This window comes from Apium graveolens, chromosome 10, assembly GCF_009905375.1.
Source record: "Apium graveolens cultivar Ventura chromosome 10, ASM990537v1, whole genome shotgun sequence".
Lineage (NCBI taxonomy): Eukaryota > Viridiplantae > Streptophyta > Magnoliopsida > Apiales > Apiaceae > Apium > Apium graveolens.
In genome coordinates, this window is record NC_133656.1 from 154,089,501 (window position 1) to 154,098,248 (window position 8,748).

Genomic DNA, 8,748 nt, shown 5'->3' on the forward strand with positions numbered 1-8,748 from the left:
AAAATATATATTTCAATTATTATTTCATTTATATGTAAATAATTATTAATTAGTTAAAATAAAAAATCATCTTTAATCATCTATGTCATTTTGGTAACACATTTTGACTATACCGCAACATCAAAAAATAGGGGTTGCGATGGACATGGGTTTAGAAGGCTATTATTACACTTTTGTTTGCAATGCCAGTGTGAACGGTTGCAGAATCCGATCTATGGCGTAGTGAGAGATTTGTAAGAAAGAAGGAAAAATGAGAGAAAAATCGGTTTTGGATTGAAAGCTAGGTCACTTGAGATCTCGAAAGTTGTAAGTATGTATATGTATCGAGATGTCTGGGTATTTATAGTAAAAACAAATGACTTGTCGAGAACTCAAAAATAGATGTTTGAAATTAGCCTATCGAGAAGTCATTTTAAGAGATGAAAAACATATCGAGAAGTCATTTTAAATTACTGTTATAGAGAACTAAGAAATGACTTATCGAGATGTCAAATAAATACCCAGTTTGTCCAAAAATGGACTGAATGAATTCCAACTTTTATTTGAATAAATTCAAAATAAAATTAGAATAAATTTTCAAAAAGTATTTTACCAAAATAATTTATTAAATTTAATTATTTCAGTTCTAAGTTATTGATAAGTTTAAAAATTGTACTTGTAGAGAACTCTGTGAAATAACACCACTAGAGTACTTAACAAGGACTTATCGATAAGTCATATTTAAGCTTAACGAGAAGTCACTCTAGAAGTCAGTAAATTGACTTATCGAGAACTCACTCGAGAAATCTTAAAATGACTTGTCGAGAAGTCAATTAGACTTATCGAGAACTCAGTTCTCTATATACCTTTGGATCAATATAGTTCTGCTGTAACACCCCCAGATCCGGGGTCGGGGATCCGGGTTGTCACGAGTTCCATTTCCCTTAACAACACCCAATCTTAATAAATAATCAACTACTCTGTACTGTGACCCCACAATAAACACACACACCACAAGTTATAGTCTCAGAGATGAATATCCAAAAATAATCACAAGTCGTTTTATTCCACAACTATATGCCCATACACCTTAAACAGGTTTCTGAATAAATTTACATTTCTTTGCCATTATTACAATTCATAAATATACATAATCTGATACATCAAAAGTTGAAAGCCTAGCCTATTGGTAGTTCCTACCTCAGCTATGGCGGCATCAGTGCTTCTAGAAAACTGCGGAACGTCTCCTAACCTCTTGCGAATCGGTAGCTTGGTCCGGTTCATCTTGTCTATCTGATGTTGTGTGATGAAAGAAGAAAGCAAGGGTGAGCAGCAAGCCCACCAAAATAATATGTATAATGATTAACAATATATGAGCCTTCTCTTAGTACTCATGAAAGTCTTGGTCAAAAGAAATGAACCAAGTTGATATCTTAATGCGATGAAGTCGCAAAATATTCAGTATATATATATATACATATATACTTTTCAAAATATTGGAATTCCTCTTCCATGCATAATATACACAAAGTCCCAGTGTATAACTGTATAAAAAAAATATCGTTGCAAGGTGATCTCATATATCTAACCTTGTCTCAACGTTTTTCTGAAAATCTTTGTCATTCATAAGACAATTATTAATTAGATATAAGTTTAAAAGATGAAGTTACAAGATACCCCAATATACTTATATCTTTCCCAAATACTACTTGAACTACCACCGTTCAAGTTATAATTAGCTTCAAAAGTTCATCACATAGATGAGACTATAAGGCAAGATTTGAATAGATTAAATCTTTAAAATATTATCAAAATAAAATGAAGTTACGAGATACTTCATTTGATGTAAACATCATTTTGAAAACTTGACCCTGCCAACACTCAACAATCGCCCAACCGTAGCCTTTCTATCGAAGTGCTCTGGGTAGTGTTGCAGAAATTATCCAATTGGATGATGAACTCATTACGGGAGTTTGTCGCGCCAGGAAGACCACTTACGATGATCAGTCGTAGTAGTACAACCCCACCATTTTCTACATGTAGAGGAGAACCTGTCGGATTTACTTGTCAACCGAACACTGAACTCCTAAGGAATGGACCGCCTTAGCGGAACTTCCAGGCCATTTGGGCCAATATAATAAGGCTGGGCCGGCGCTACTCGGCCACTTACGCCACTCCTAGTTCAGATGAAATCCATGACTCTGAAACGTAAAGCTCGTCCCCACTTTCCCCAAGTAGAAACTTGTTGATACGGCTCCACCAAGAAGTCGTATCTATTTGGAAAGGAGAACTCACCGATATTTCCCAGGCGATGCCTGTTAATGGATTAACTTGTTCCAAGAATTTTACTTCCCGAGTGTTGGGTAAGTAATCAATTCATTTACCAAAACTGCAACCTTGTTGCGAATATAAAATACACCACAGAGCCGGAACCCTCAGGTTTTGAGCGAGTATTTAAATCCCCTTAAAAAGGAAGATCTTAAATATAAAAATGAGTTTTGGGATCCGCTCTAACTTTTAAAAATCATTTTGAAGACTCGAAAACACTTTAAAGAGTGTTTGGAGTAAAACTGATTTAATGAAGTAAATCAGTCCCCAGTATATTTAGAAAATGTCTGAATATTATTATTTAAATAATATTCCCACAAAGAATAATCTTTATAAAAATAATTGAAGTAGAAGTATTAAAACTTATACTTGAAACGAGTATTAAATAATCAAAGATATACTTATATGAAAGTATTATCTTTATTTGAATAATCGAAAATAAGTTTGATTATTGGCACCTTATTCTTTAATAAAATAAAGAATATACCTCAGCAAATAATCGGAGTCATAGATCCTCAAATGAATATTCAAATAATATTCAGTAAATAATATAAACTGAGTCATAAGCCTTCGAATGAATATTCAAATAATATTCAATAAATAATATAAAAGAGTCATAAGCCCTCGAATGAATATTCAAATAATATTCAATAAATAAATAAAAGGAGTCATACGCCTTCGATAATATTCGAAATAATATTCAATAATAAAATAAAGTTAAAGTTATCGAATAAACCTTATTCGATTAATAGTTTGGAAAACTATAACCATATATATATAAATATATATATATATATATATCCATATCCATATATACAAAATCTACTCGGGATCCTCGAGTCCCGGTTTTAGAAAATATTTTCACCTTTGGGTCCCTATACTAAGGGTATATGCAAGCTACCGCTATTCTCTAGCATAGGTATTATCAACTGAACCAACAGATATATATTTCAAGAATATGAAACAGGCATGCATATATACCATATCACATGCTACAATATATCGCAAGAATTTGCTAAATAACCAATATGCATTTATTGCAAGATCATGCATATACAAATGTATACATCACAACAACAGTATATCGGATAGAATACTTGTCTGAGCGACTTGGGGTGATAAAAGGCTCGGGACGAGTCTGGTAACCTATAAACAACAAGTAAGTTGGAATTAAACCAAAATCACTTGTAAATCTATACTTTAACTAACTTAGACTCTAACGCTTGTTTTGCGCTCACTGATTTGCTTAAGTCACTCGGGTACCCTCGGCTCCACCATTTTTAATAATTTAACCTTTACGAGTTTAAAGCGATTCCTTCGCGAGTCTCTTACCAACTGCCTAACACACTTACCATAAATGTTTCATACATTAATTAACCCTTTTTGGTCTTTAACCTATGTTTCAAAGTAAGGCGAGGGAAAAAGTTTCGTTCGCGAAACGCCGTTACTTGAAACGGTCGTTTCTCCTAAACCGTGCATCGGAATCGAACGAACTACATATCAAAACGAAGCTCGTAACATGAGCTATCTAATCATGGCAGTGGTCATAATCTAGCAGGGGGTTCTCGGGTCCTAATGCTATGCACAAAAACAGTCCAAAGAAAATCGGACGTTACGACGGCTATGTTTACGCGATTTCCCAATTTTAAACCATTCAAAACCAACCACAAACCAACCTCAAATCCAACATACAACCAACATCCATCCTTATCACATCATAACAACCCCAACCAATTCAATTTAATCATTCATACTTATGCCTAAGCTTAACTTTAATCATACTTAAGTTCTTTTAATCAAAACCACAACATTTACCATTCCATTTCGCTACCATTTCAAATCCCAAACTCTAATCACAACAACAAGCTACCATAGCACCCTACTAATCAAAATCATCTTATAATATATAGGAATCTAGGGTTTGGAGATGGTATACCTTCCTTGAAGTGGTGGGAGGAGCTAGGAAGCCTTAAGAAGCTTTGAGAAGTCTTAGGAAAGCTTGGATCTTCAAGAAAAACAAGAAAACTTCAAGTAAAAAAACTTGAAAACACTATTCATAGTCTTCTTCTTTGATTAAATGAAGAATATTGAGAAGGAATTAATGGCTTAAACTCATGATATAGTCCTAACTAAGCATGAAGATGATTAGGGAATTATCTTACCAATTTAGGAGGCTTGGATCTTGAGTTTTGAAATTCTTTGCCTTTAAAATGCTGAAAAGCCGAGAGCTCTTCAAGAACAAGCCTTGGTTGCTTTTTGATTTTTGATGAAAATGATTTTACTTGGCTTGGTTGATTTGTTTTTGTGTTTGCTTTAGTCAATTACCTTCTTGCCCTTGAATTTGTGTGGTTCTCATTCAACCACACCTCCTTCCTTCCCATGTTATGCTTGTGTCATCCTCATGATGTCATCCTCCCTTCCTTGTCCTCTTTCTATTGGTTGGATGACATCATTCCCACTAATCCCTTTGATTAACTTCCTAATCGTTTGCCTAATGACCGCTGATCTGTTATACGGTTCGCTTAACTTCGTTCTCGTTTATCGTTTGAAGGATCATACCCGGGATCTTATTACTTAGGTTCCCTTAACCTTTCTCAATACATTATATTCCTTTTTATGATCCTCTATTATAATCCTTTTTATCCTGTTACCTTATACTCAATTCTCTCCGTATCTTGTGGATTTCCGGGAAAAACCAAAGTGTTCGGAATTGGATTCTGACGATCTTTACATACACTTATATACTTCATAGAGTACTAATAATATCCCAGAATATCCATAACAGAACCCCTACATAGTGTGGCGTGAAAAGTTTCTTCATTCAGCTAAAACACTATTCACAAGGGTTACAAAAAGTTGAAAATTTTGGGGTTATTACATCTGCTTTGTGTTAATTTTACATATTAAAGATGTAAATTAACAACTGGGCAGTTTACTTAGAATTTGAAAAATTCTAAGCTAAATTTTGAGTTTTTGAAAAATAAATATGCAGAAATTTATGAAATATTTATAATTCATATTTCAGTTAATTTCTAATTTAAATCAAATTAATTTTGATTTACTAGAGATTAATCTGCTGCAAAACATTAGCTGAGTTCTTGCCTTAGGATGAAGAATTAAGCATTTCAATTTCACCTACAAGTCTAGTGAAAGTTGCTGCATCCAAAGGTTTAGTAAAAATGTCAGCTAATTGTTTTTCTATTGGAATAAAAATGAGCTCAATGGTACCATTTGTAGTATGCTCTCTAATAAAATGGTACCTTACATCAATGTGCTTTGTTCTAGAATGATTAACTGGATTAGCCACTATATGAAAGAGATATGTCCTAAGTCCAATCATGTATGAGGATTTAGGAATAACTTTTATGTAATCTGTTTTGATTTCATTGATATTAATAAAAGGCTTATTTTGTTTTTATTGCGGACTCTATCTATTTAAATGTTTAAATAAGATATACCACAGTTTAGAGTAAAGTTTTTTATGGATTGTGATGAGATCATAATAATGAGACCTAAAAGATGATAAGTCTAAACTTAAATAGTTCCTGGTCGTAGGATTACTAACTGGTAATTAATAATCCGCAAAGATCGGCACATACTATGTTTGCTTCATTATGAAGGATGTCTGTTCTCATAGACATTTGTGTGGTGACACTATAGCTAGTATGTAGGTGTTTATTATAGAATAAGTTCACTGAACATGACTCACACAGCTGAACAACTGATGGAGTTCACTCACGTGTCAGCAGTTGTTCACATAGTGATAATTGTACAAGTATCCTTAGACTTGAGGTCATCATAGTCATCTTGTGTACACTGAACTATCCTTTGATTTAGTTCTTAGTCTCAAGGGACAATTATAAGGGCTCTACTGAGTATAGAAATTTGTACACGAAAATAGTGTATGATCAATAAAGGATCTACCCCTTCCAGTGTAGGAAGAGAATGTTCAATGCTGATCCACTTATGTTAGTTCAGGAATCTCTGGCCAGAGTGAATGAAATTAGAAAGGAGTTTCTAATTTACATTAAATAGAACTAAACATAGTGAATGGGAAAGCAAGTGATTAAATAAGATAGGCTTGACACAAGTTCCATGCCTTATATTTAATCGTGACATTGCAGGATATAAGAAATTAATTGTATGGTAACTACTCACTGAATAGGTTCTTGGTATTCTAAGCAATGAATTCGTATTATCCGGATAGTCGCGATATGCTGAGAAGTATCCCTCACGATGTAGAATAAATATGATTAATTAATTAATCATATTTAATGAATTAGAGAATTTATATAAATAATGATAAAATAGTTTTATTATTATATATTTCTACTACCGGCTTAATATTGAACCTACAGGGTCACACCATAAAAGAGAATGATTTAATGGTGGAGGAAATAATTAATAATGGCTGATAATTATTTATTTATGAAATAAATAATTAATTGGCAAATTTAATAATTGATTAAATGAGATTTAATTGATTATAAATTAATTAAGAAAAGGTTCTTAATATTATTAATTAAGAATTTAATTTTTGGAAATTAAATCAAGTGAGAGAATTATTTCTAAAGAGTTTAGAAAAAGGATTAATAATTAAAAGATATTTTAATTATTAGTGAGAATAATAAAGGGTTAATAATAATAATATTTTATGGGAAAATTTTCAGCTGAAAATTTTGCCTATAAATATACTATTATAAACCCTATTTTCGCCTCAACCAAAAAGATTTACAAAACCCTAATTCTCTCCATCTCCTCCTCCTTCATTACATCATTTTCTTGGTGGATACCGGTTGAGTGCTTCACACTTGAGGAGCAGCTGCTAAGGATCTCCGTTCATCGTTCTTGGATCGCTATTAAAGACCTCCATCTTTCCATTAATATAAAGCTTCTTAAGGTAAATATACTGAACTACGAATTAAATATTATTTTTCGCATGGATCATGCGGAGGGTTTCGGTTTTTTTTAAGATTAAATTTACGTTTTCGCTGCGTTTATGTGCTAAAAAACCCTTCAATGACATCGGAGCTACTAGCGAAAAGTTTTTAATTTGTTTATGTGTTTAACTGTTTTCGATATATGAGCATGTACGTGATTCTCCGTGATTTGATGTTGATATAATATGCATATATATGTATGGTTTTGAATATATGATATTCATGTGAGTTGTATAATCATAAGATGATTATGTAATCTGTATATATACTTATATATACATGATTTATATTTGTTATAATTATGAGAATCATATTAGATACGGATTCTGAATTGGCTGTTGCAGATTTGCTGAAATCTGGGTCTGATGTCCGATTTACGCAAACGAATACCCTATTCCATAGGTAAACGAGCGTCTGAACAAAACTGATAGCTAAAGCTATCAACGACGCGTCTGTAAGGCGTTTGACGTTGTTTACTGCCCGTAAACAGTGATTCTTGTTTTTCCGATTTGATTGTGATTTTTCTGATTTTTGTCATATTTTCTTTTTATGATTAAATCATGGATAATATGATATGTTAAGATCAGATTATGTGTTTTAACATGCTTTTATGTGTTGTATGAGCATGGTGGATGGTTATGGTCTTTCGACCTTAGTGTAATGGTTTTGGTTTTGGTTTTGGTTTTAAATACGACTTGCATGTCGTCAATCTTTGTAATCATAAATCTCGAATGTAACTCGAGTTATTCTTGTAAGTTCATTAGATTAGTTTTACTTTCAATCATATAATGTAATTGAAAACTCAAGAAGGCTGTCCAATGGAGGTGATACAAAGAAGAAGACGAGGCATACAAGAAGTCTAAACAAAGAAGAAGACTTATGTAATAAGTAGTTGTATTTATTTTCATCACCATATTAGATTGACCTTGATCTTTATCATGAGCTTGATAAAGATCACATAGGATGGGGTCATAACCAAACACATTTACTTTATTGCACTTTATATTTACTTGTTTATTTAATTTTATATATGAGATATATGCCTATGTTTACTATGCGATGATAGATTTAGGTGAACTTAAATCAATATAAGGCGTGCTTTAGAAAATCTAGAATATGAATCGTTTCTTGCCTTAACAATAAATATTATGAATACGATCATGAGATTCTTGTGTTTATGAAACACGTAATTGAATATGAATTTTCAATATTGAGAGAAAGGATGATTCTGTCAACAACAGATTTCTATATGTAAGAAAGGGTTATTAAGTGACACCTCTTGACAATGCTCCACCCGATCTGGGAATCATCTGATTATCGATTATTGATTTGAAATATTTAATTTAAAAGGAAGAATCTCTTTATAATATGATTATGATTGTAGCGTAATATAATCCCTCTAAAATTAAATAATATCAAGTAGTTATTGGCCAATGACACAATGGACTTGTGTCGGTCATAGCCTTCCAACATGGTAGAAAGTGGTTCTTATTTTTAAATC